General features: G+C 39.7%; 1 long non-coding RNA gene across 1 annotated transcript; it reads left to right on the forward strand.

The window, feature by feature from the left end:
• On the forward strand, nucleotides 1-26,335 carry LOC130542507 (uncharacterized). The gene is made up of 3 exons (XR_008957111.1): nucleotides 1-119; nucleotides 5,744-5,804; nucleotides 26,248-26,335. It is a non-coding gene; the product is annotated as an uncharacterized LOC130542507 (long non-coding RNA).
• The last annotated feature ends 1,260 nt before the right edge of the window (nucleotides 26,336-27,595 follow it).

Raw genomic sequence — 27,595 nt, forward strand, 5'->3', positions numbered from 1 at the left:
TATAGTACTTTTCGCCGAGCTTTGTTTCTTAACACGAGCCACCTGGATCCCATCACTAGAGTCCGATTTCACTGGCCTCTAGTGCAGCCTGGGAACCACGTGTTTTAAAAACTCCTCCGGTAAGTCTAATGAGCAGGTACGACTGAGAAACTCTGCATTCGAGTATTTCCAGAATATTTTGTATTCTATTTGGAGCAACCATTAAAATTGGTCTGAGGAGTTCATGCTAGCTGGGCCTGCAAATATATAGGGAAGGAGGGACAGAAAAGATAAACAGTAGAAAAAGAAATGTCACCGGGCCCCAACCTGAAATCTGATGGAGACAAAACACACAAAGAACAAAAGGTGAAGCTGGATGAGTACAGTTCTTGAGTCCCGAAAAAAATGTTACAGGAGACCTAGCAGAAGTTTAGTGAAAAACAATAAGGTCTTTAGGCAACTCAACTTCTGCTCAATGCACAGGAGGATGTATTTGGGGGTGGTTGGCACCCTGCCACCTCCCCACAGGCCCTCAGGGCTCAGGTGCTCTCCTCAGATGCCCCAGGGCTGGGATTTCCACACAGGCCTAGAGGCACAGGGCAGCAGCCCTGTTTGCCAGAGCCCAGAGGAAGGTGAGCAAGGTGATGTAAGGAAGAGGCCTCCCACTAAACAGCCCCAGCTTCCTGATGCCTGGGAGCATGCCTTCTCTCTTCTCTCTCCTCAGGGCCAGAAACTTCAGGTTTCCCCCAAGCTCCTTTCTTCATACAAGTTGGGAAGGCTGTGCTCCAAACACCTGGCAATGGGTTGAAAAGTGATCACCCCTTAGTGTTACCTACCTTTCCTCACTTACTGAGGGAAAGGGCTCTGCTCTTAGTTAAGGGAATATGAGGTCCTGCAAAAGGTGTAAGAAGGTTGGAGCAGAGGTGAACGGAAGAACTTCTCTATGTCCCTAATATCATACAGAAATGAGGGAACAAGGGACAGAACACTTACTGCTTAACATGAATGAATTAGGAGGATGTCAGTGATCACAACATGAAGTATCAAGGGAAAATGCTGATACTGATAGCCTTCTAGGATCTATAATCAATCTCACGACAAGCAAAACCTCAAGAGTTTCTAGGCTAGATAAGGTGTTAACAAATATGCATTTTTTTCTGTAATTATATATTTTGCTGTGAATTCTTTATCATGGTATATAATTTCCATGACACAATAATTATGTATATCATCAAACACATTTCACCTTTGAGTCATTTGGTTAAAAATAACTCTATTCAGGGGCATTTAACTGCTACAGCTCCTTGAACCAACACCCTGGTGGTTTGGCTACAGGTTCATAAATCGTAGGGAACACTGTTCCCGGTAGCTTCCGCCTGCTAAGGGCTTTGTCTTCCGCCTCTCCTTTTCTTTGTCAAAATATATCTGTCAGGGCAAGACTTCTGAGTATGATAAAATAAATAAGTCATCAAAAAGTTTCCCCCAGGAACAACTATAACATGGGATAAAATTGTCAAAAAGCCATTTCAGGGCTTTGGAAACTAAGCAAAGGCAAACAACAACTAAGAAGTATTTACTTAAAAAAAATTGACAAATTTTGGATACAACGAATGGAACTCGGTAGCCTTCTTGCCTGGGGCTGCTCCTACCATTCCTCCAGCTCTGACAGCTTCGTTGTTTTACCAGAGCAGGGCTGACCGGAAAACCAGAGTTTTCCTGCTAGAGAGGTTCACTTGTGCCTACTGGGACTGTTTGTAAATGTAGCAAGATGGGTAAAGAATAAGTGGAGAACCCCCTTCAGTTCTTTTAGCCTGAGAATGCAGCCACAGTTGGGGTGAGTAGCAGACTAGCCAGACACTTAAATGAGAGCATGATAGAGGGCCTAGATAAGTCCCCCAGCTGAGTGGGATGCTGCGTACACACACAGGGGAGACCCAAGAGGGCCCTTACAAACTAAAATACAGGGCTGACTTAAACGCTGCCTGACTTCGAACATGCTTCCTTCGAACAGATACACAGATGCATCAGCAGAGGGCGGAAGCTCTGCATAAGGTATTTGAGCACAACCTCTGACTAATCATTGGTTGACCACTCTGCAACACCTAGGAAGCCAGGCTAATAAAATGAAACTAAGAATAAAAAAGAGAAGAAGAGAAAAACTGCCTGACATCATGCTGATTAACTCCAGGCCAGTTACTAAAACAACAAAGCAGCAAAAACAAAAACAAACAAAAGCAACAACTTCCAGGGGGGAAAAACCATCAGAACCTAGGGTTTTACTATATTTTCTAAAATTACTGGTTTTCAACAAAATAGTATGAGATAGGCAAAGAAATAAGATGGTATGACCTATATTCAGGAAATATATCAGTTAACAGAAATCGTCTCTGAGGGGGTCCTGATGTTGGATTTAGCACATGAAGAAATTATCCAAAATAAAGCAAAAGAAAAAATGAAGAAGAAACTAAAGAGAGCACTACTGACCTATGGGACAGTATCACGCAATCAAACATGTACATAAGGAGAGTCTCCAAAGAAGAAGACTGGAGCAAGAAAAAAATACCTGAAGGAAAAATGGCCGTATATTATGGGCATATAGTACCAAATTCTGAAAAACAACGAGAAAGAGAATATCCTTAGAACAGTATATTGAGGTACAATAAGAAAAACGATGACTGACTTTTCAAAGAAAACAATGTAATTCTGCTTCAAAAAAAAAGGTCTTATCAACTTAGAATTACATAGATCCAGTAATATTATCCTTCCAAAAAAAGATGAAATAAAGACATTTTCATATAAACGAAAGCTAAGAGAATCCACTGCCAGGAGAGCTATACTTGTGAGAAATGCTAAACCAAGTTCTTCAGGACCAAGTAAACTGATACCAGTTTGAAAATGGGTAATTTGGTTCTACAGAAAGGTCTGGAAAGTACCTGAAATGGTAAATGAATGGTAAATATAAAATACTGGTTTTTTTCCTAATTTTTTTGAAAGACATTTGTTTAAAGTAAAATTAAAAACACTGTCTTGGGGCACCCAGGTGGCTCAGTCAGTTAAGCATCTGCTTTTGACTCAGGTCAAGATCCCAGGGTCCTGGGATGGAGCCCAGGTTGGGCTCCCCTGCTCAGTGGGGAGTCTGCTTTTCCCTCTCCCTCTGCCCCTGCTCATGCTCATGCTCTCTTTCCCTCTCAAATAAATAAATAGAATATTTTCAAAAACTAACTAAATAAATAAAAAATAAAAATAAAAACATTGTCTTTTGGCATCTGTAACATGTTACACCAAATTAGATGACAGCAACTGAAAAAAGGGACAGGGAAGGCAAATGAAATTAAACTGGTATAACCATCTTACATTATACATACAGAGGTATTGTATTAATTCAAGATATACTATAGTCAGTTTGGTATGTACATCATAGTCCCTAGAGCAACTACTGCAGAATAAAGCAAAAAAGATGAAGATAAAGGGCCAAGAGAAGACACAAAGTATATGATTTCAGGCTATATAAAAAATTCCTATAATTGAGTAATTAAAAAAAAAGTAACCCAATAAATATGGGCAAAAACTTGAACAGACATTTCACAAAAAAAGGTATAAAAATGCTAAAAATGCTCAACATCATTAGTCATCAAGGAAATGCAAAGTAAAACCACAATGAGATATGCTACACGCCCACTAGAATAGTTAAAATTAGAAAGCCTAAAATGCCAAATATTAGTTACAGTCCTGAATTCTTCTCCTTGTGTTCACCCAAAAGAAATGAAAACATATGTCCACAATGTACATTGTACAAGAATGTTCATTGCACCTTTATCCATAAGAGTCCAAAACTAAAAACAACATGATATCCACCAATAGGAAAATAGATAAATAAACTGTAGTATATTTATACAACAGAATGACTGAACAAAGGAATAAACTACTGACACATGTAAGAACAGGGATGAATCTTGAAGACAATGTGTTGAGGGAGTCAGGGGAAGCCAGACACAAAAGAATCCATACTATACGATTCCATTTATATGAATTTCAAGAACAAGCAAATAGGCAAAGTTAATTTGGGGGATAAATCGAAACAGAGGATGACTTTCTGGAGGTTGGGGATTGACTGGGAAGGAGCATAAGAGAATTCTCTAGAGTGATGGAAATGTTCTGTATCTTAACTCAGTGTATAAATTTTCAAAATTTAAGATTTGTACATTTTACTATAATTACACTTACCTGATGTAATCACATACACCTCAATAAAAATACCAAACAAAAAATTTTAAAGGATATTATTCGTTTCTTGCTCTATTTCAGTGACAGTGATTTCCCCTCAAACCTACTAAAGAAGGAAGGCACAGAGATGATACCACAGTTCTTCTCAGCAGCCAGCCTTGGATATGCTTTTCATCTCTAAGCTGTGGTCATCCCCAAATTCTGAAATACAGGGACCTTTCCAACCAGAAAAGAATGACTACATTTATGATCAATCCACCAAAAGCTAACATGTTAGCAGGTGTCTGCTTGAACATAAAGAACAAAGTAAGACTCCATACTCTGCTAATCTACCTGCCTGGTTGATAACACAATTTTAGTATAAGACATAGGACTTGGAGGTCATGAATCTGAAACCCCCAAATTTCAAGTCAACAGACTAAATATTCTTAATAAGAAATAAGAATCAAGTTTGTGGGTAACACCCATGGAACACAGAAGAGGTTTTGCCCACCATTCGCCTCCCAAGCTTAGCTAAAAACTGTTGTAAACCTCTTATGTCTAGTCAGGTATGGAAATAGGAGAATGAGTGCATGGGTGCTTCGTTGTAACTTAAATGGATTTGAAAACCGCAAGTATTCATATAATTAAGAAACCAATCAATTACCCGAATTAACTTGAAGTGCTGTTAAAGAACTGAGCCAACCTTCGATTGCTGATTCTCTAAGGACTCAGAAACCAGGACAGAAGCAACAGCAAGAAGGTAGTCACATTGATGGTGAAATAGTCATAATTCCTACAGTTTTCAGAGCAAATTCAAGGCTCTGGGTAAGATATTGACAAAAACGAGTGCAGGAAATCTGAGTGCATGAGAGCATCTACTTACATCCTTCTATTGCTAAAACCAGTCTCTAATCCAGGCATATTTCTCAGCACTCATCTTTAAAAAGGAATGTTAGAGAGTTTTGGTGTACTGGACAAAAAACATTTCACTTTAAAATGAAAGAATTATCAATGACGGGGGTGAGGAAAATCAAGCACAATTAAGAATATGGTCTAAAAGTCTGATGTATCTAAGTTCAAATTCTAGCTCTGTCCTCTAACTATGTGACCCCGTGCAAGTGACTCAGCCTCTGATTCCCTGATTTGCAAAATGGGAATGGCAATAATTTCATAAGGACACTGCAAATATTATACTTGCTGATACATATATATTGCTGAAACAACTTTCTAGGTCCAAGATGGAGCTGCTGCTTCACAGGGTGCCACCTTAGCAAACGAAAACTTAGGGAACTTTTGTGTCCCTATAAATACTCTGCTTGATCAGAAATTTAGAATGTCCAGCCAGCCAATCCCCAAACATGAAGCCATTTCTGGGGCCTTCTCAACCAATCAGACATTCTCTATTTGTCTGTTCTTTGTTCTTTATTCTCTATCCTAAAAAAGCTTCCTGCCTTTCACCCCATTAAGCAGGTCTCTGAAAGGAGACCATCTGCTTCATGAAGCATTAAAATTTATTTGTATCACCTAAACTGTCTTCTTTAACCCTTTTTTTTAACAGTTTTTGGTGACAAGGAATGAGATCCAAAGCTGACTAATAGCCTACAGGAGGAGGTGCACAGGTAAGATGCCCACTGAACCTTCGGACTTCACTGTTCCTCTTGTCCTTACCAAGAGCCATGGGTAAGGCACTCTTGGATTTGAGCTCCACTCCCTTTCATGTAGCTCTCTGATCCGAACAAATTTTATTTATAATATATGTACACACACACACATAGAGTGTGTGTGTTCCCAGAAAGTCCTGAAGTCCCAAAATAATGCCAGGGTTTGTTAAATTTCCCAGACAGGTTCTGGGATTGCATAAAGGTCCCGGGATAATCATACTGGGAGTCCACAATGGGTGGCAGCCATTAGGGGACCCACAAAACCTCATGGTAAATCCACAGCATAAACCACTGGAGGACTTGGGGGAATAAATTAGGACATGAAATTCAGACTGTTTTGCCCAACAAAATCAAAATCCAAGTAGGTACAAGTCAGACTATTAAAAGCCATCAGGGCATCTGCCACTGTAAAGAAATCTTCTTGTGAAAGAAATATTATCGATCTACTGCCTATGGGCATCTCAGAAGCCGAAGCCATAAAACCGATGGGCACAGGTCATACACTTGAGAGCTGTTAGAGCACTCCTGCCACCTAATTCTAAGATACCTGTGTTAGGATAAGTTGGTGATAGAATGGGTTAGAATGACACTAGGTCACCTGCCAAACTCCAGAAAATTTCCATGCATCGAGGTATACTGTAAAACACCACAAAATCCCCAACTCAGTGGCACATTCCTCTTACTTATTAATTTGATTCCACGCGACCCCAGGCTTAACTAAAGAAATGGGGTCTTCAAGTTTCAAAGACTTGAGTACTCCGCCTTCCAGCACACCTGCTTATTTTATGTCTAAGAACTGTGGCCCCAGTCTACGGCCATACCACCCTGAACGTGCCCGATCTCATCTGATCTCGGAAAAACTGTGGCCCCAGAAGCTTTAGCTAGTTAAAAAAAAAAAAAGGCAAAATCTTACTAAGACAACCTAGGATTTACAATGGCCATTAAGAGGAGCATTCCAATTAGACAAAGCATTCACCTAAGAAGTACACTTCAAAGTAAGGGTTCTCAAAGCAAACAAACAGAATGGGATACCTATTTTAATTGGAAAGCAGAAGACTCCAAATGGCTTGAAGATTCCAAAATACCTTCACTGGAAGAATCATTGCAAAACACTGATGAAAAATTAAAGACACAAGGGGTTACCAAAACAAACAACTCTGTAAGACTGACAATGACTCCTACTACTGCCCCCTATCCTCCTTTACTTGAGTATTCATGCTACTAACCCTCTATTTGAATTGCCTTTCCACTCTAAAGAGACCACAAGACTATAAACAAAAATCCACCAAATTAGTGGCTTTACAACTGCAACAGCTCCAAGCCCGGAAACCTAAAAGACCTGGGCCTCCCCCCTTGCACCCTCCTATGGCTCAATCATCAAAACACTTGCTTAGTATAATGTGCTCATGAAGACCCACATTTTTAATGAAACCTCTTGGTCAAGAAGAATGATCAAGAAGATAATCAAAAGTGGGGACTGCTGAAATGACTTCCTAGGCCCAAGATGGAGCTGCTCCCGCCTGGAGTGCCACATTAGCAAACCAAAACTTACTATCCTATCCCTCTAAATGTTCTGCTTGACCAGAAACGCAGTGTATCCAGATAGCCAATCTCCAAACACCAAGCCAACTCTGAGCCTTCTCACCTCAAAATTGCCTACATGGCCCCAGCCAATGAGATATTTTCTATGTGTCTCTTCCTTGTTCTTTTTCTTTATCCCATAAAAGCTTCCTGCTTTTCCACACCCTTCTGCTGTTCTCCAAAAGGAGACCGTCCACTTCATGAAGTGTCAAAGTATGTTTGTATCACTTGCATCGTCTTCTCTAATCATTTTTTAACAACATATAAGGTGCTCAGCATAGCTACTGAAGGATAATAATTTTTCAGTAAATGCTATTATTAGTGTCCTTCCACAATTCTCAGAAACAACAACAAAAAAGGTAATTCAGGGATAGCATTTTATCAATGTTCAGTTTTTATCCCGAAGAATTTTCTTAAGAGATTATGCTTTTGATATCACATACATGGAGTCATCATAGGTTTAGCTGAGAAAATGACTCTTAGGCTATGTAACAACAGTAAACATCCCTTTTATATTTTATAATTATCATTTCATAGCTATTAATGAGGGAGCACCTTCTGACTTCTTGAGAAATCTGTTGGTCAAAATGTCCCCCATGAAGGAACTGGTAAAGACCAGAGGGAAGTGACACATACGGCTGCTGTACCTGATGGATCAGTTCGCATCTCATCTACATGGGTTGATGGGACATGAAGGTAGTTGCAGTCTCTTTCCTAGCAAGGGAAGTTCTAAGAATTCATTATAAAAAGGTTTTGTTTTATTCCCTGGAATATGAGGGAATAACTATGGCAGAGATCCAGGGGCTTTTTACGCTGTCAAGTCCTGACATAGTTCAATGTTTCAAAAGAATCTGTGGTAGGTTGGGTTCCCCAGGGAATGGACTCTGAGCCTGTGAAACTGCATTCAAGAGTTGTCTTTGGGGACTGCTTTTAGGAAGAGACCAAGACAGAGGCTATGATTCACGCACAGCAGAAGCCCTCGCTAATTCTATGGGGAGCTCTGGCGCAGGAATGCCGTCTGGAGTCTTCCTGCCTTGGAGCACCTGGACCAGCCATTGGATGTGGGCTGGTCGCTGGCGAGGGTGCGTGGCCTTGGGAAGGCAGCACTGGTGGCCAGGGGCAACTCCTGGAGAAGAATCAACACTTCCAGCCTCTGAAATAATGAGTACCTCAGCACTGAAGTGGGATCCAATTGGAGGACCACCGCCTCCACTCCACAGCCTCAGAGATCATGAATCTACCTGTCCCTGAGACTGACAAATGACCGCACGGCCACAGATGGCGACTTACGTAAATACCAAATTAAACTGAAGTATCTTTTGTTGCTGTTCTTGTTGCGGCCACTTTTAACTTATGTTTGACTCTCTGGAAGACTGGAACTTCCACTCCCTGAACTAAACTAAGTCTACCTTTCTACCTAGATCCTTGGTGATGTTTAGAATGGACTAGAGGGCAACCCCACATCTGAGGAAGAATGCATTTCCATATCCACAGAGGTCCCCACACTGCTACTTTTGGCTTGATATGGCCTGGTTTAGGAGAAGACTTTCTAAAGTAGAGAAACTATGATCTCAGAGTTTGGATTTTAAATTAAAGCTCTGTTTGTTGATACAGCTGAGAGTGATTTGTGTCTATGTGTGTAGGGAGGGGTGAGCAGAATTTACTGCCACCATGGGCAAAATACACTGGTTTCTGCTCCTGAACTGAAATTTAACAAATACATCTTTACATATTACCGAAGCCACAAGCTGATGTGTGGCCTGTGGAATGAAGCCTGTGAAGGTGGTTAACTAGATTCTGAGGCAGAGAGAGATGAGAACAGCCTGTCCATCTCTGGTATGTAAGGGTGGTGCCCAAGCAGGCAGGCAGATGGTTGTTCTGTCCCAGAAAACAGCTGCTTTGGAATTTCTGTGGTTAGATTTTTGGGGGAGAGCTGATAAAGTGGGGAAGACATAAAGGATTAAGTAAAGGGAAAAAGAAAGAAGAGGAGGATTATTGAGAGAGAGAGAGAAATAATAAAGGAAAGAATATTTTCCCCTTTCTTTGGTCGATAACCAGATAAATTTTAACTCAAATAAACAAAGAGGGGGGTAGCATAGAATGATTACATCCCCATCACCATACCCTCTGCCCCATTTGCAAGCTGAGTTTGACGATGTGATGATGATGATGATGGTGATGGAAGTGGAAGAAGATGAAGAGAAGGAAGAACAGGAGGTAAAAGAGGAGAAGAAGGAGAAGATTCAAAACCAAAACCAGAGCTGAAACAGGAAACAGAGGATGTTTGCCTCATGAGTCCATGAGCCTGCCTCAAGATCTTGCCTATTAGAAAAGTTCTTTTGAAAATTTGCAAATCTCTGCTCAAAAGCTTTGAAGAAATGAAGACTCAAGTCAAGGCATCTGGTTTGGTAGAAAGAGGATGGTGCCTGCAGTAAGAATATCTGTTTCAAGTCCCATCCTAGCCATTTATTAGTTGCTTAGTTTTGGATCCATGATTAATTAATCTCTCCACGCCTTTTCTATGAAATGGAGCACAAAGACTTGACATACAAATCAATCAACAAATATAAATAACAATGTTTGTACTCTATATGGTGCTACACAAATTTAATACCAGATGTTTTTAGAGATAATCCATTTTTGTGGTTAATTCTCTGAATCAATAAAAATACAGATGCCTTTTTTTTATTCACTTTGTTGCATACTACTTGAAAAAGCATTTTAAATTTCTTTCATCTCTTAGTCAGTGAGATAATACTTCCTCTCCTAGGCTCTAAGCAGTAGTGGACATTCATTCAAGCAAATAGAAAGATGGCTGGTATCCTTAAATTTTATATCAAGCAGGCATTTACTGAATTCAAGTTGTCCTTACATCGTATGTCGATAAAACTGAATCTCTTTCCAAAAGTATGTGTTCATTTAAAAAATATAACCATCTTAATGTTCTTAATGATGATCTATGGCAATGTAAGATACCATTGCCATCAGCCTAAACTGCTTTTGAATCACCAAAGATTCATTAGGGACAGCTTTGTCATTGTGACAAACATATCTGGATTATTTCAACTCTTTCAGAACTGGTCCATCAGTAGATATGGGAGCTTCAGTTAATGCAAAGATCCCGTCCCTTACTACATGAGATAGTTAAGATCTTCCTGTAGCCACTGGCCTCTAGAGAAAAACAGAACCCAGAGAGGTAGACATGTATACATTTTCACTTCCCTTTCAGCTGAACTTTTCCTTCTCAGCTTGTGGGCATCACCTGGGGCAGGTTAAGTGTCACTTCTTTGCATTCGCATGTGTGACCATAATCCTCCATCTTGCTTCTTTGCTTCAGCATTCCATATTTCTCAAAGACCCAGAATTCACTACTCACATGTGACTTAGTTAAGTGGTTAATCAAAAAACTTCTCAAACTTTTCAATCCTCCTTCTCTTCCCCCTGGTTCATCTGCTATTCTTAGAAGGCCTTTAGGAAGGATATTGTGCTCCACAAAGGTAACAGCCAGATCGTGAATACAAAAAAAAAAAAGGCAAAAATATTGCTCACATGGATCCATGTAAAAGAAGAATGACATCTGGATGCTATAAAGGAGATTTCTCATTTGCTGGTAAAATGTCTCCTGGTTTTTCTATTACAGAACCAAAAAGTAAGAGATGCTGTTAAAACCCACCCATACTCCAGAGTAACTCTGTCTAATCTAGGTCTAGGTCTATGCTTAACCTGCTTGAAGTGAAATATTAACAAGCACAAAAGGTTGTATCCCCAGTGCTGAAAATTCAGAGCAGTGATAAGTCATGGTCACTATTAATCACAAAAGGGTGTTTCTTTCCATATGGAACAAATTCTAAGAAATTTTTTTTTTAATTTTTAAGCCTCGTGAATTATACTGAGAATAAAAGAAAAGGAATCTACTAAGATTCCAAGTAATCTGAAAAATCCATTTATGTGACAGCATAAAGGCTGATCAAAGCTTTTTCCCCCTCCAAGGCCCTATTCATTTTTGGTCAATGCCCACATCTTGAGATGTGTGAGGACTCCAAGGTGTCATCCTGAGACAGTGATCTGCACCTGATTTTGCACTTATGAAGCTGACTTGATGTACATAAGCATATTCTGCTGCTGGGTAAGGTCTGATGTGAGCACACATGGAGTTATTCTACTTGTAGTTCATGCCTGTGGGGAATGAGCATTCTACAGCAGGAAGTCCGTGAATGCTTCTGTGCTGGTGTCTACACCAGCTGCTACAGCTGTTGCCTCAGTTTGAAAAGTCCCCCATCCTCCAATTCTCAACGTATTGAAATGTTTTAAGTTGCACTCAAATACCACCTCCTCTCTGGAGATCTCCCTTATTCCCCACAATTAGAATGAATTGTTCTTCCCTCTCTACACTCTCTGCAACATATTATCTGTCCTTCTGTTTTGCTCCTATCTATCCTTCCTTTTCTTATAGTTAGTTAATTCCATACCTATGTTTCCTTTTCTCCAGCAGAAATTCACAAATGCTTCTGAGTGTCCCAGATAAAATAGGACAGACAGAAGTAAAACTTGGTTTGCACCAAATTAGGTTGGCTCTGATATCTAAGTTATGTTTTGTTCGAGAAGACTAAAAAAATACCAAAACTCTCGTCTAGCACCTCTCTTTTGATTTCACATCCAGAATTTTCCAGGGAAACACCTGTCATGTCTTCTGACCTCACTTGGTTTTCATGCTGTAATGGGGACATTGCAAAGATCAAAAATACAGGGGCGCCTGGGTGGCACAGCAGTTAAGCGTCTGCCTTCGGCTCAGGGCGTGATCCCCGCATTATGGGATCAAGCCCCACATCAGGCTCCTCTGCTGGGAGCCTGCTTCTTCCTCTCCCACTCCCCCTGCTTGTGTTCCCTCTCTCACTGGCTGTCTCTATCTCTGTTGAATAAATAAATAAAACCTTTAAAAAAAAATCAAAAATACAAAGACCCGACTTTGATAGTTGCCCATAGCTCAGGAAATCAAACAGGGATTCTGTTATATACACTTCAGAAAACCAAAAGCAAGGCTCCAACTGAAAGGCCAACAATTTAGAGATGCTTGCTTTATTCTAGTCCTCTGGCTATGACAGAGAAAAGCTTCCTACCCCCTACATTTTCCATAACGAATTCCTCCTACAAGTATGGAACAGACTGTTGCCCCAAAATCAACTCTTCAAAAATCACACTCCAATCCAACTACAAGAAACAGCACCCGGAAAATAAACACACCACAAACAATACTTGAGTGCTGTGTCATATCACAAACACCAAAAATGTAGGGCTACGCAAAACCTAGAGTGGAAAAAGGAGCAAAGTCCACCCTGCCACCACCTCCTCCTCACTCAGATCCCCAGGATTCTTACTTTCCTAGAATTTTTCTCAAATAATTTGTTTGCATTCCTAAAAGGGAAAATTAGAACAAAATTTTACATGAAATAGGTTCATGACGCATGTTATCCTCATCTGTGTGCTCTCTGGCCTTATAATTATCATCCTAATGGTGAAGGGTGAGTCTAAAATATAGTATCAGACCAGAACACAAAATCCTAGATGCATCCTCCCTAGAGACAAAATACATTATTTTTCTTAATAACTGTTTTCGGAACAAAAACAATCTTTACACGGTTTTAATTCAACTCTTCACCTTCAATGAGCCTATCCTCAAAGTAAAAGTGACCAGATGGCTAATTTGGCAGTGATGAGGCAATTTTAAGACTATTACCAGGTAAAAACACAGGACTCTTATTTCCCAATCCTGCCCACCCCCTCCAATTTTCTAGGATAATGGAGGAGAGAAAAGCAAGGAATGAGTCAGTTCTTGAGACCATTCAGGAAAAGCCCTGATATCAGGCACTGTTTTGAACTTCTCAAGTACCTTTAACAGGTGGCCCTGGACAAGGACCTGTGGAGAAGTCACAAGAGACATGGGATCCCTTTTACCTGCCAGCACAGGCTATTTTCTGAAGAAGAGAAGGCATATAACCAACATAATACTGAGTCGCCTGTGTCCAGATGCAACAGTCCCTAGAAGAGGGTTCTTTAAGTATCCTGGGATTCTGAGGAGAGTTCTACCACAACAAAAGGTGATTGGGGTGCAGGAGATGCCAGCTGTAAGGTTCACAACCAGAGTGATTTGACTCACTTTCCTTCCTCTTATCTCCCTCCCATGTCCTCCTCCTTTTTAAGCATCTGCCAGGACACTGCTAGCACTGAAAATGCAGTACTGCTTTCTATAGCTTTTCCTGCAGGGAGAAATCGGTTATCCTCCAAACTAAGCTCATTTTCTTATCTTTTTCTGAAGTCCCGGAGAATACATAAAGAACATGTTCCACTTTGTTACCTGTCTGGGAGGTTTTCTTGTTAAAGCATTTGCAATTGTCAGAAGGACAAAGGTCCCTTCCCCCTTCAAAGGCCAGGGGATCAACAGTTGCACCTTTCATTCAGGCATATCAATCAGGAGTGAAGGACTTAGGGTAGAAAACACATAAAGTGGTGTTCTGAATATTCCTGTTAGAGGGCAATTCAGTGCCAGGGAAGAAGGAAATGAGGGGACCACAAAAACCTGAGGCTTCAGATGGCAAGAGGGATAGACTGAGGGAAGAAATCTTAAAATTACTTAAGAATGTATTTACAGCTTCGGGGATTTCTCGGTGGCTCCTGGTTAGGGTTTGGACTCTTGATTTTGGCTCAGATCATGATCTCAGGGTCATAAGATCAAGGCCCAGGTTGGAGTCTGCACACGCTTGAGATTCTCCCTCCCTCGCCCTATGCCCCTCCCCCTCAAAATAAAATAAATAAATCTTCTTTAAGAAATGTATTTACATCTTCCACTAAATAGAAAAAATTAATATTTTTTTTCTAAATAATAGTTGAAGATAAAAATCATTGTCCCAAAACTTAGTTCATAAAATAGCCAGGGGAACCCATAGTACTGTGTGTGTGTGTGTGTGTGTGTGTGTGTGTGAAGGAAAGAGGCAGAAAAGCAAAGACCAACATAGACAAGTGAAATAACTTATTTCAATGTCTAAGTGTTTTATGCAACCCCCATTCCCAAGTGCCCCTTAAACATTTATCTTACTGGATGAATCCGTGATTAATTAGAAGTAAAGTTAACAAGTAGATTATTTATAGTCAAAATCATTAATTACAGTGCAGCCACCTTCATTGCCCTCCTAACTACACACACAAGCACAGAGTTGAGAAAAGGCGAAGACAGGAAAGTGGCCAAGGAAGAAGCCCGGGAGGGCCTGAGTGGTCAGGCTCAGCTCATCCCCCACTCCCATCTTTGAGAGCAGAATGCTGCTTACCCTGAGACACCAGCTCAGTTCCGCAACAGCCTTTGTCATCTCTAGTAGTCTTTACGATCTAAATAATATTATTCATGGTTCTGGAAAATTTGCCTCCTACTCAACGGTAATTTATCTCTCCACCAACTAAAGAAGGGATTTAAAAAACCATCACCTGTTCTGTCCTGTGATCAAACTCCTCTTCCTCCTCCTCCACCTTCTTTAATCAGCTTCAAATCCGCCGCTCTAGAGTGAAGCAGCGTAGGCGCGCAGGCTGGTGGGTGCGTGCATGCGTGCGTGCGTGCGTGCGTGCAGGCGTGCCTGAGTGCGTGCGTGCGGGCGTGCCTGAGTGCGTGCGTGTGTGCGTGCATATGATATAAGCCCAGGTTAAATAGCCTTTGCAAAGTGGCCACACCACTGCTTAGGTATGCCGATGTCTAGGCAGCTTCTAAGGCAAATTGAGGGGTGCATATAGAACACGTGACATCTACGCCCTGTGGAGAATTAATTAGAAATATCTGATACAACCTCAGAAAGTGTCTGAAGAGGATAAAGTCACTTCACAAATAAAGAGCCTGAGTTAGGACTAAATACTGAAAAGTTGTCAGATCACCCAAAATTAACACATTAAATTCAACTGCAATTTTAATCAAAATACCAATGGGACATTTATTTTTTTAATATTGGACATAATTTTTAATATTTTAATTTAAATAATAATAATTTTTAATATTTTAATATTTAATGATTTTAATATTAAATTAAAATTATTTTAATATTAAATTAAAATTTAATATTTTTAAATAATTTAATATTTTATTTGACAAGATTATTCTAAAATATACCTGGAAGAGTGAACTATCAAAGTATCCAAGAAAAAATTTTTAAATAATAAAGATGGAAATAGCAACAAGCAGAGAGAATTCATTCACGTTATTAAACCATATTATAAAACAACACAGTGTGGTAGAAGTCTAAGAATAAATAATTAGAACAAAATACGAAGTTCAGAAACAAACACAAGTGCATATAAAACATGGCATATGAAAGGGTCTCATGTCAAATCATCAGAAGAATAATGAATTATTTGGGTGCTAGGCTAAATATAAAGGAAGGCATTAACTTGTTCCCTCATAAAAGATACCAAGTTAAATTCCAGATGTACTCAAGAACTAAATATGAACAATAACACCAGTTTAAAAATCTGGTAGAAAAAAATATCAACATTTTTCTGACCTTGGGGCATAGAAGTTATGAATAAGTAAATATTTTAAGGATAACACCAATAAAAGACAAGACCGATATATTTGACTACCTCAAAAGCAAATTTCTTAATGTCAAAACTGCCATCAACAAAATTAAAAACTTAATTAAAATTAAAACATAATTTAAAAATTAAAAATGGAGAATTCACTCATACACCACTAGTAATGTCAAAGGAATTCATGGCAGGAAAAGCGATTTTCTTCAATTATACAGCACTTAGAAATCAGCAATAAAAACAACAAAAATAAAGACCTAAAAATACGTTCAAAAAATATAATAAATAATAGACAATTCAGAAAAGAAAAACATGACTGAATAACAGATGAATTCTTACCTTTATTAATAATAGATTTAAATTTAAGTAACAAAATGCTGTATTTTGCCTACCACATTGGCAATTATTGAAACAAAGTGTGCCAATTAGTGTACAAGGAAATGGGAGCTTTAATCCACTGCTGGTAAAAGGAGTAAATATTTCCTACTTTCTAGGAGGATAAAATGACAAAATGTATCCAAAGCCTTAAATGTGTGCATACTCTTTCAATCATAAATTCCTCTAAGAAAATTACAGACCTTTTCTGAGATTCATGTTATTAGCATGATAATTAGCACGATAGCATGTTATTTATACTTCCAAAAATATAAAACAATAAAAAGATTAAAGAAAATATTATAAAACCACTTAAAATGAGGCCACAGAATAATAGTGATGAGAAAAAGATGTTCATAATATATAGCTAAGTGTAAAAGCATATTTTAAAATAATACAGTTTTGATTTTGTAAAATCACACATACACGCACACATGTGTATGCATATGCACACACAGACATGTGACTAACTGGAGGGCTATATCCCAAAATGCTACCAGTTTTCATAATCGAATGGTGGAGTTACAAGTAATTTTTGTTTTCTTTCCCAAGTTTTTATGTGTTTATAAAGGCCAAAGAATTTTATGTAGATTTAAGATGATTATTTTTTTAATTGAAGAAAATGTTACTAAAATAGTAAAGACAAAGAGTAAGGTGATTAAAATGGAATGAAGTATTTTACCTATGTCTCTGAAGAGGTGTTCCTTTTCAAGACTGAAAAATATTCTTATAGTTTTTTTAACTACATCCTTCTTAAATTCAAGCACCAAGACGCAGTTGGTTAGAAATAGTTGCTGGCAATCTTTGATTTTAATTTAGTTGCTGGAAATACGCTCTTTAACACCCGGGAAAACAGACAACTGTGTATTAGTGGATTTACTTTGTCTTAGGTACTATGCCCAAATTGCTTCTCTTTAGCTCTTGGAAAGTTCCTGGTAGGAGCAGAGGGAGGTTTAGAATTTAATAATGTCAACAGTATTTTTAAAAATTCTCTGGTTTATCCTCCCCCAAGGAGATGAGGAGAAAAAAAACAAAAACGAAACCTTGGCAGCTCCAGGGCGTTTTCTATAACTAGAAGCATATAACTCTCCTGGAATGAAATGGATATTTAATCCATTTTCCTTTCCCGTGCTTTTAGTCTACTGTACCATCCAACTCTTAAAGCATTTCTACAGCTCGTTCTCAGCAATGGCACCAGACTTACTCTGGCCTGGAATGGCCTACGGGTTGGTGAAGGAAAGGCCCACAACTCCCAACCACTCCTCCACTTAGAAACAGATCAAGAAATATCCCCAGAGATCCCAGGATTCTTTGAGAGCCATGTGGTCTGGGGCAGGCCATCTAACATCCCCAGACTTCAATTCCTCATCTGAAAAATAGGGATAAGAATGCCAAGCTTATGGAGTTTCAATAAAGAATAAATTTACAAAAAGGACACAAATTCTTTGGGGGAAAATGTCATACAAATGTTCTGCCATTTCAGTGCTACACTGAAAAAGCCATTGGTTCCAGCAGAATGAGATTTGAGTCTTCACTGGGGTGAGGTGCTGCCAGCACTCTCAAGGGTCAGAGACTTGTGGGGTGACCTTTCTGCTTGACCATTGCAGCCCTGGATGGTGTTGACAAAGGGCATAGGAAAGAATGATTCTTACCAAAACCAAAATCTAATGTAAATTGAGAAGGAGAGCAATCCATACCTCTGGTCCAAGTCCTTTAAAATCCTCTCTTTCAGAGAAATCATTTATGGCAGAAAGGTTTAAGTCCATTATTTTATTCAAACCTATACCATGAGCAAAATGTCATACTTTTCCATCAGCCATCTCCTGGTAATTCTCCTCTTGCACTTGCCGTCTTGTTGTGTATAATACCTGAAATCCTGTCCTCCCTCTTACCCTCCATGCCCTCTTCGCTATTCACTTGCTCCACCATTTTTTGCTTCTGCAGAGCAAACTGCAAGCCTCATTAAAATGAGATGCTCATAAACTAACATTATCGGGGCGCCTGAGTGGCTCAGTCAGTTAAGTGTCAGCCTTCAGCTCAGGTTATGATCCCAGAGCCCTGGGATCAAGCCCTGCATCAGGCTCCCTGATCAGCAGGGAGTCTGCTTCTCCCTCTCCCTCTGCCCCTCACCCTGTTTGTGCTCTGTCTCTCTCTCTCTTAAGTAAATAAATAAAATCTTAAAAAAAAATAAAACAAATAAACTAACATAATCATCTCCACAGAAGTAAAAATAAGAAAACAACTAAGGGGGTGCTCTTGGAAGATGTTTTGGGAAGTTTTCAGTCTGGGGACTGCCTTTATCACTTCAGGAGGTTTTTAACAAATGTCTGATCAATTAATCTGAAATGCTAAATCTCTGTGATTATAATTGTTTGCTATTTATGTAATCAAAAGGAAAATCTTACAGGAACATGTTCACAGTGTTCCAAAGAGCTACCACCAAAAAATACAGCTGTTCTTGCTCCAAATGCTTTCCTTCACTAACATTTTTCCAAGGAAATGAGAAGAATCAAAATTCAACCATCTGCTTTTTTCAAATAAGTTTAAACCCAGCAACATTTATTAAACATTTATTAGACACACAGCATTGGCCTAGTCAATACGGTGGATGTATAAGGGATAGGACTCAAAACACAGGCTTTGCTGATTGGTTTTCGAAGCTGTTCCCATCCCTTACTAGCTGTATTAGTTTCCCAGGATTGCTATAACACATGACCACAAACTGTGTGGCTTAAAACAACATAAATTATTTTCTCACAGCTCTGAAGGCCAGAAATCAAGGTGGTGGCTGGGTTGGTTGCTTCTGGAGGCTGAGGGGAAATCCATTCCTAGCCTTTCTCCTAGCTTCTGGTGGTGGCCAGCAAATCTTTGATGTCACTTGTTCTGTGGATGTGTCACTCCAATCTCTGCCTCTATCTTCGTAGGGCCATCTCTGTGTGTGTCACAAATCTTCCTCTCCTTTCTTCCATGAGGAGACCTATCATTGGATTTAGGGCCCACCCTAAATCCAGGATAATCTGATCTCAAGATCCTTACTTTAATGACATCTGCAAAGACCCTATTTCTAAATAAGGTTACATTCACAAGTACTGGGGATTAGGACTTGGACATGTCTTCTGAGGACCACTATTCAACCTTCTATACCAGCTGTGTGACCTTGGACAAGTTATATAAACTTTAAGAGTAAATTCTCTTGTCATTAAGGTGAGAATACTCATAATAACACTGTAGAATTATAATCAAGATTACATACGGTAATGTTTATGAAGTGCTAGGTATATTGCTTGGTTCATAGTGGAAACTCAGTCATTATTAGTTGCCGAAGTTACAAGTAGGGCCATTATTTCACTATTAAGCACCCTGTGAGATTCAAAAGTGATGAGGCACAAATCCTTCTCCCAAGAGTCTTATATTCCAGGAAAGGATGGATCACATTGATTCCAGACCCGGCTCTGACTTCTGTAAGTCACAAAGTCCTCGATATTATTAAACACATGGTTGCCTCAGCCGTCTGAGATTACAGGGGATAGATGACAGATTGATCCCTTAGGTGTTGATACAAAGACTGGCCTTTTTCCTTCCCGAATCAGCATGGTCTCCTCTCCTATCTTCTAGAACCTCCCAAGGGAACAGCAAGTAACAAAGATGCTGTTCTGGGATTTCTGAGACAGTGCTCATTCTGAAGTGTTCTACACTGATGAACGAAGCATCACTTAAAACCCCTGGTCAGAAAGGCCACCTGTGTGACATCCTGCAGAGACAGCAGCAGGCAAACACTTTCCACGAATCTTCCCTCCTCACTGTGGTTTCTATCACTCTTCCATACTTGGGCACAAGAAAATGCATGAAGGTACAGTCAAAAAACTATATGCATAATTTATTCTTCCCATAATGTCAGCCACCACCAGTGGAGTCAGCATTGTCACAAAATGAGAAGGAATGTCAAAGGAATCAATTAGCAACAAATGGAATATTAATGAATAGAATATCCATCAAAGTAATGGGTTAGGCATACAGAAACACACACACACACACACGCAAATGAGAAGAATGGAGTACAACAAAAAATTCTCACAATTCCATGGTTTTCAGTCACTTAAAAAAAAAAAACCTGTAATTATTCTCAGTTGGATTTCCCTCTTAGTCTTCTAGTTTGTTCATTTACCTATGGGACACAAATACCTAACAGAAAAGTACAAGTTTCACGCAAATCATTTAATTAGATATACATCCCCAAATAACTGGTTGGTACAAGAGTCCCAAATTTTCATTCCATTTACTATGTAGTTTCATATATTTAGTTAAAATAGTCAAACAGATTTGTATATAGACATGATCTTTAACACACATATGTTAGTTCGTTTCGTTCCAAACCTTTGAGGATTAATTTAAATGAACCCTAGAGAAAAGGGTAACAACCTCAGCTTAACAAAAAAAGGAATTCAAACTGGGTGGAGAGAAAGGTTTTTGTTCATTTAATTCTTAAACAATAACAAAAGCATAATAAAACAACAATAACAAAAATATAAGATTATGCTGACGCACTGTGAGTTTTTAAAAATTTTAAAGTAAAAGATCTTAGGAGGAAAAGAAAAGAAGTATTTTAATGCCTAAGATCCAAGGATGTGAAGAGAAGAGCATAAACCATTTCTTTGTTTGGATTTAGCTACACATTTTTTTGGGTGAAGTCTGCTCTATTTGGAGCTGACAGGGTGAATGAGAGGGCCTACTGGTCTGGTGGTTACATGATCCTATGCAAAATGCAGATGGCAAGAGAAATCATTCCCCATATGCCCTGACTTGGATCATCCCCTGTTCTCGCTACAGAAAGGGATTATTCTATCCAACTCTGTGGTCAGTGGTAAAACTATTTGTTGAACTATCCCAAAGTACAGAGCCTGGCCTATTGATGAATTGATGACTCAAGGGGTTAATTAAATGATTTGGTGTTTTCTTCCCAGGGAAAAAAATTTAATGCTCAATTCAGATGGTCCCATTATGGAAACTGAAATCTAAGATGGTAAGAGAGTGAGTGACTCCAATCCTGGAGTGACAGAATCATGAAATACAAGAGGAAATAATATTCTGGGGTCCAACTACACAGCCAGAAATGGACTTGTCACAACTTATATGTGTGAGGCCAAGCTTTGCCCTGGTGCTTAAGAAGAAAGAAAACCTTGGCTCTATGTTCCCTTTTGGAAAGTCACCCCAGCTCCACAGACATATTTGTCTACTCCTAAATCTTCTTGCAGAAAATAAAGCCGAAAAGGATCACTGCATTGATTTCTAATTCAATGCTATATGCATACCCAGGACCAACCAAAGTTATATGCAGCATTTAAAACATTCAAAAACCAACACTATGCCATTTAACATGCTTTTTCAAGGTGTCGGCCTTTTGGAAATCTTAGGGAATGTTATTATGAGAATCAAAATCAGAAATATATGTAGCATCCACCTTTTTTTACCAGACTCGGAAGATTCTCAGAATCTTTGAAGAGCAGTCGCAGAGAAGATACTGCAGTGGCACGCACAATGAAGTGGCTCTGCTCCCTTGTGGGGCTGGGGTCTGTGAGAAGGGCAGAAGATCATCGATGATCGAGGCACAGACTTTTTTCTATCTCTCTCATCACACTCAAACAACTTGCTAGGTTTGGAGCTCAGAGTACAAACGTCAATTACGTCCTCCATGAAATACTGCCATTGGGAGCACTCCATGCATCCACTTGGAACTTTCAGAAGATCACAGGCTTGCCACGGCTCCCCTTATTATCCTGAAAAGTGTAACGTCTTAGGAGGTCCAAAGTCTAGGCCACTGTGTATCAGTCTATTTCTCATGCCCATTCTCACCAGAGTCCTTTGACCTTTCCCTCATTGCTTCCAAGAAGTGTAGAGTTACAGAAAATTATTCCTTTGGGAACTCTGGAAAATTAAGGGAAAAAATAATTAGAAGTTAAATGAACTTAGAGAATATCCTTAGAGAGGATGAAGGACATGAAATACTTCACTAACCAGGGATTTAAACCTCTCCAGGGATCAGTGAATCCCCACATGAAATCTAAATCCAAGGCTACTTGACAATTCCATTTTTTAAATGTGATGATAGTTTACACGTTTGTCCACACCAAACATACGCCTTTTCACTTCAAGGACTTTTTGGAAGAGAGGAGTGACAGAAAATGCAACATGGACAAGGAAAGAAAATTGCTTTGGACATTGCACTTTGGACATCCAAACCCAGGAGATGCCAGGCTCTGACACTCCATATTTCTTTCTTTGATCTGACTCTTCAAACACAATCCATGTCCTGGCAAATTTCCCTAGTGTCCCTGGTAAGCTTCAAAGCAAACCACTGGTTGGCCCCGGTACCTCTACATTGGCTTTCCCCCATTGTTTTTATGTATGAAAAGAAAGGAAAGAAGAAAAGAAAAGAAAACTCAGTGGGCATTTCACATGTGTTTTTCATATTGTCCCTTAATCATTCAGTTTGAAAGTAAATGGAAGAGGAATGAGTAGTTGAAGTACTTCGGTTGGGGTAAGAGCTTCAGACTCGTAGAAGCCAACGTGAATGTGTAGAGCATTTAATACACTTCTGGAACATGTGCAGGGCAGCTGTCTTATGTAGACCAGGTTCACAATAACCTTTCATTACATGTCACCACAGAATGAGAAACAGACATGTGGGTGTGAGTGGTGTGTGTGTGTGTGTGTGTGCACGCACGCGTGTGTGTGTAATTTGTAGGAAATCTAACTGATGTGGTTTAAATTGAAAACAATGACAGATAATTTGAACCTGTTTTAAAAATACGATTATGAACACTCCCCAGGGATATGCTGAGTAATTATTTAATTAATGACTCAGGAATGTTGTTTTTCTCTTATACGCTGAAAAACAGAAACTCAGTCAATTGTCTTCAAGGCAACATAAAACAACTACATGATTCAAATATCCAACCAAGCTGGAAAAGCTTGGCTTACCAGAAAGATGAGCCTTTCTGCATGCCTGCTCATGGTCCCATGGAACATCTCCACAACTCTTCTCTCCCTCAGTCTTGTTCTCCCTGTGGGCAAAGGCTCTCCACCCAAGAGCATATCTTGTGCTTTCATTCCTAGGTTCCAGCTGGTAGCCATTGAACTTGGTTACTTCTCCTGGTTCTCTCTTGCTGATCACGTGGCAAAGACAGTGCCCCATACACCCACCCTCTGTTTTAGAATGATCAGAACCTTTTTCTGACTGTGTTCTGTGGACATCTTCTATGAGAGTTAATTCTCATTCTATGGGAAGAGAATTTCATAGTCTGATAAGTGTGGGAAATACCAAATTCAACAAGATTCCTTATTATAGGACTTCTCAAAACCTTTAATTTGCCAGAGTGTATTATGCATCCAGGAGGGATAAAGCAGGTTTGATCCAGTTGGATCTTCCCCTGGGGTTCAGACAACACTTTTAAAACTCATAAAATTATCTTGTGTTTACTTTGCCTACCACTCAAAATATTTGAAAGTTTGAGTCAGCCCTCCATAAGGATAGGGCAGTGAATTTTATTCACCTCTATCAAGCAACCTTCAACCTCTACTTAAAGGACACTATGGAAAAAATGAGAGGAAAACAGTTCGCCTACTTTTGAGGAATCTGAAATATTAATACCCAACCTATTTCTGAAAATTTGCAATTCATTGCTGTTTTGTTCATGATGAGTTTTTTCAAAATTCTTTTTCTTTTTCTTTCTTTCATTTTTTATTCAACTGCTATCACTTGCTGTTATTAAAAAGTAAGAAAAATGTCTTCTGAAGGCTTCCCATTATCAGCTATGTCAAGAATGGCAGGGCATACCTAAGCAGTGTCACCAAAATAAAAAGGAAAGTTACAAATCTACTAAATACCTAGACTGTGAGTCAATCGGGATCTGAGTGCCTTGAGTTGAACCAAGCAGGGCTGGAAATGACTAAAATAAGGGACATCCAGGCTACTGATAGTAAATTATAGCTGGAAATGAAATTAAACTCTTAAATTTAAGGTTTTTAAAATTTGTTTTGGTGTGTGTGTGTGTGTGTGTGTGTGTGTGTGTTATTGTGTAAAGGGCAAAGGTTTGGAGGTAAGGTTTTCAATGGATAAAGATCCAAACAAGCTGGAAAATTTTAGTAAAATAAATGGTGAGTGGAAAGTGCATCCAGATGGAAAAATAGAAAATTAAAATTAAATTTAAAAACAACCTAAGGGATCCAAAGGTCTGCAAAAGGAATATTCTATGACTGGAGAACATGTTTAAGACATACGTAACTTCATCACTATGCAGATTGTACAATATTTCTTATGCAGCCCAATAAATGTGCCCAAAGATAGCATTTTAAGCTACACAGAAAATACCAAAGCCCAGACGTATTTCAATGCCAGTCCCTGGGCAGGCTGGCCTATGGCAAGATATTCTGGAATACCTGGTTGGCTGGCAGACTTTCCTTGACTGCATGCAGCATTTTGAGTCCAAACAAGCATTTATTTCAGCCTTTCTGACCCTTTCATATGGTAAAGAAGCAATCAAAGAATACTGGCTTTATTTTTTGAAGCATTGGTTTTGATAGACCTCAAAGGAAATGGGGGGGAGGGGGGGATGGGAGGAGGGAAGGGGAGTAATGTGTTTCACAGCTTCAAATGAAACCATTGGAAAAATGTCCAGAAAGCAATTCAAAGTGAAAATATTTGCCTTCTGGCTAAACAGCCAGTAGCTTTTTATTGCAAAATGGAAATAAACAGTGACGCTCATTTATACCAAAAAAGGACAATCTACAAATAACCCAAATCCCAAAATAAAGGTATTGCCCAACAGACTAGGACATGATTCACTAAGGACTTAACTTCAGTTTCCTCAATGGTTATAGCACATAGATTGGCGTGGGCTGGGGTTGTGATTAACAAAAAGTCTCAAATATTTGGAGTCTACACCCTAGAAGGCCATGGCCAGTATGTTCTGTGCCTTTCACTTTGTTTATTGGACAGACACTCTCTCTCCGTTATGGTACTCTGGTACGCCAAAACCATGTCCAGGCCATATGCACTGACAATAACAGCAGAAAGGCACACTGAAATTACCTTAAAAGAGAGATGTTCCTATGAAACTATTCTATTTAATGGCCAATTCTTACCAAAAAGAGAGAGTGAAAAATAAATACAAAGTTGATAAGGCTTACAATGAGGAGACAGGAGTTGATCAAGAGAAAGATAGGAATAATAACAGCATTCACCCATTCATTCATTTGCTAATGTGTTGAATACCTACTGCACTGGGCACTGCAGATATAAAAAGAAGTAAAAGGTGATTAGCTGGTGAGGAAGACAGGGGTCAACAGACAGATCACTGAAGATGCTCATGTGTAAACACTGGTATCTTACATTCAAATACTAATTTAAAGGTTTCAGAGCGTTTCGGCCACATTATCTCACTTGGTCCTCATAACATCCTTTAGATTAGAAATTGGGCAGGCAATACATGAAAATGCAAAGTCAGAAAGGTTGAGTTTCTTTCCAATCTTCTGCGAGTGAGATTTGAGCTCTGGTCTTTTGTGACACCCTCTGTCTATATAGAAAACAAAAAGTAGGTAAGAAGTCTCTTCAGGTTTAAACAGTCCAACAATAGCTGTCTTCCTAGATCCCATTCTCTGTAAGTTCCCTCTTGTCCATAAAGCTAAGCCATGGTGAGTGGAATGATCCCAGGCTATCTTAACTATACATTAGATGAAAAACTTTCTCAGAGCAAGCATATCCCCGTGACCATTAGTCACAGTGACTAGAAGTAAAAACCCCACGAAGAATTTGGAAACCTAAATCTCAAACACTGCCTACCAATCCATCCGCTGAAGTCATATTTACTAAGATGCTATTATGTTCCAGGTGCTCTTCCAGGCACAAGGGCTACGAGGCGATGCAGACAGTCAAGCTGTCTATTTCCATGAGGAGGAAACAATCAAGACGACAAATGAGTGAGGTAATTGCAGTAACTGAAAGTGCTTTGAAAAACAATGTAATGAAGGGATATGATGAAAAGTGGGGAGGGGGAGGGCAGGATGTCAGATCAGATGTTGAGGGAAGGCCCTCACTGAGAAAGTGACATTTGAACTGAGATACGAAGCTTCCAGCATAGAATCTGGGGCAGAGCACTTTGGCCAGAAGAAGCAGCAAGGGCAGAGGCTTGGGGTGGGACTGAGTGTAAAGTACGGCCTGGCAAACAAAGGGTAGCTGGTTCAAGAGGAGGTTAGAGCTCTGGTAGGGTCCTGATGACTGGGGTAAAAAGATGGGATTTTTTTTTTTAATGCAGTGGGAGGGGCGCCTGGGTGGCTGAGTCATTAAGCGTGATCCCAGGGTCCTGCTCCGCTGGGAGCCTGCTTCTTCCTCTCCCACTCCCCCTGCTTGTGTTCCCTCTCTTGCTGGCTGTCTCTCTCTGTCAAATAAATAAATAAAATCTTTAAAAAAAAAATAAATGCAATGGGAATGCACTAGAGAATTTTAGTTAGGGGAATAAAGTCATCTGATTTCAGCAAGCTGATAAATGCAATGAATCCCAGAACCTCCAAATATAGGAAAAGATGCTCTTCAGGAAACAGCTGGCTTAGTGTCTGCCTGAGAAATGGAAATGTGTCTGAAAAACTTGCACAAAGTGGGACGTTCACAGGTGCCACTCTGATTGCAGAGCCTTGCTACTGACGTGTGGATCCTGGAGGTTTACAGCGTGGTCCTTGTGTAAAAGACTTCAGGCAACAGCGAAGAGCGAGGCCGGGGGTAGCCAGCCTGGGCTCCGTGCGGCAGGTATTGCGGCCCCAGTCACAGAGGCAAGCTTAGGAAGCTGAGTTAACACCCAGCAGGTGCATCCAGGCATTGTGACTGGGCTCGCTTCTCCCATGTCGTCTCCCAGGAAACAGACTCGGTGACCCGGTCCTTTTCTCCGTTTCTAATTTCCGCCATCAATGGCCAGTGATTATCTAAATGGGATTTCTCAAGTATGTCTTCAGTGCATTGAGGATGAAATAGCAAGGATAAAGCATTTTTGAAGCATGAACTACCTTCCGTATAATAATCAACTATCTCAGTCATTCAGCGTGTCATCTGTTACCCATAAGCAGTTCCATATGCATCGGTTTGTATTTGAGACACAAGACTGTTGAGCCGTAGCACCCATTTGGTAACAGCGGGCACGTGTTTTAAACATGCTTCATGTTATTGCCCTATAATGTCTTGCCACAGA

The sequence above is a fragment of the Ursus arctos genome, unplaced genomic scaffold (genome assembly GCF_023065955.2).
Source record: "Ursus arctos isolate Adak ecotype North America unplaced genomic scaffold, UrsArc2.0 scaffold_36, whole genome shotgun sequence".
NCBI classification, from domain to species: Eukaryota; Metazoa; Chordata; class Mammalia; order Carnivora; family Ursidae; genus Ursus; species Ursus arctos.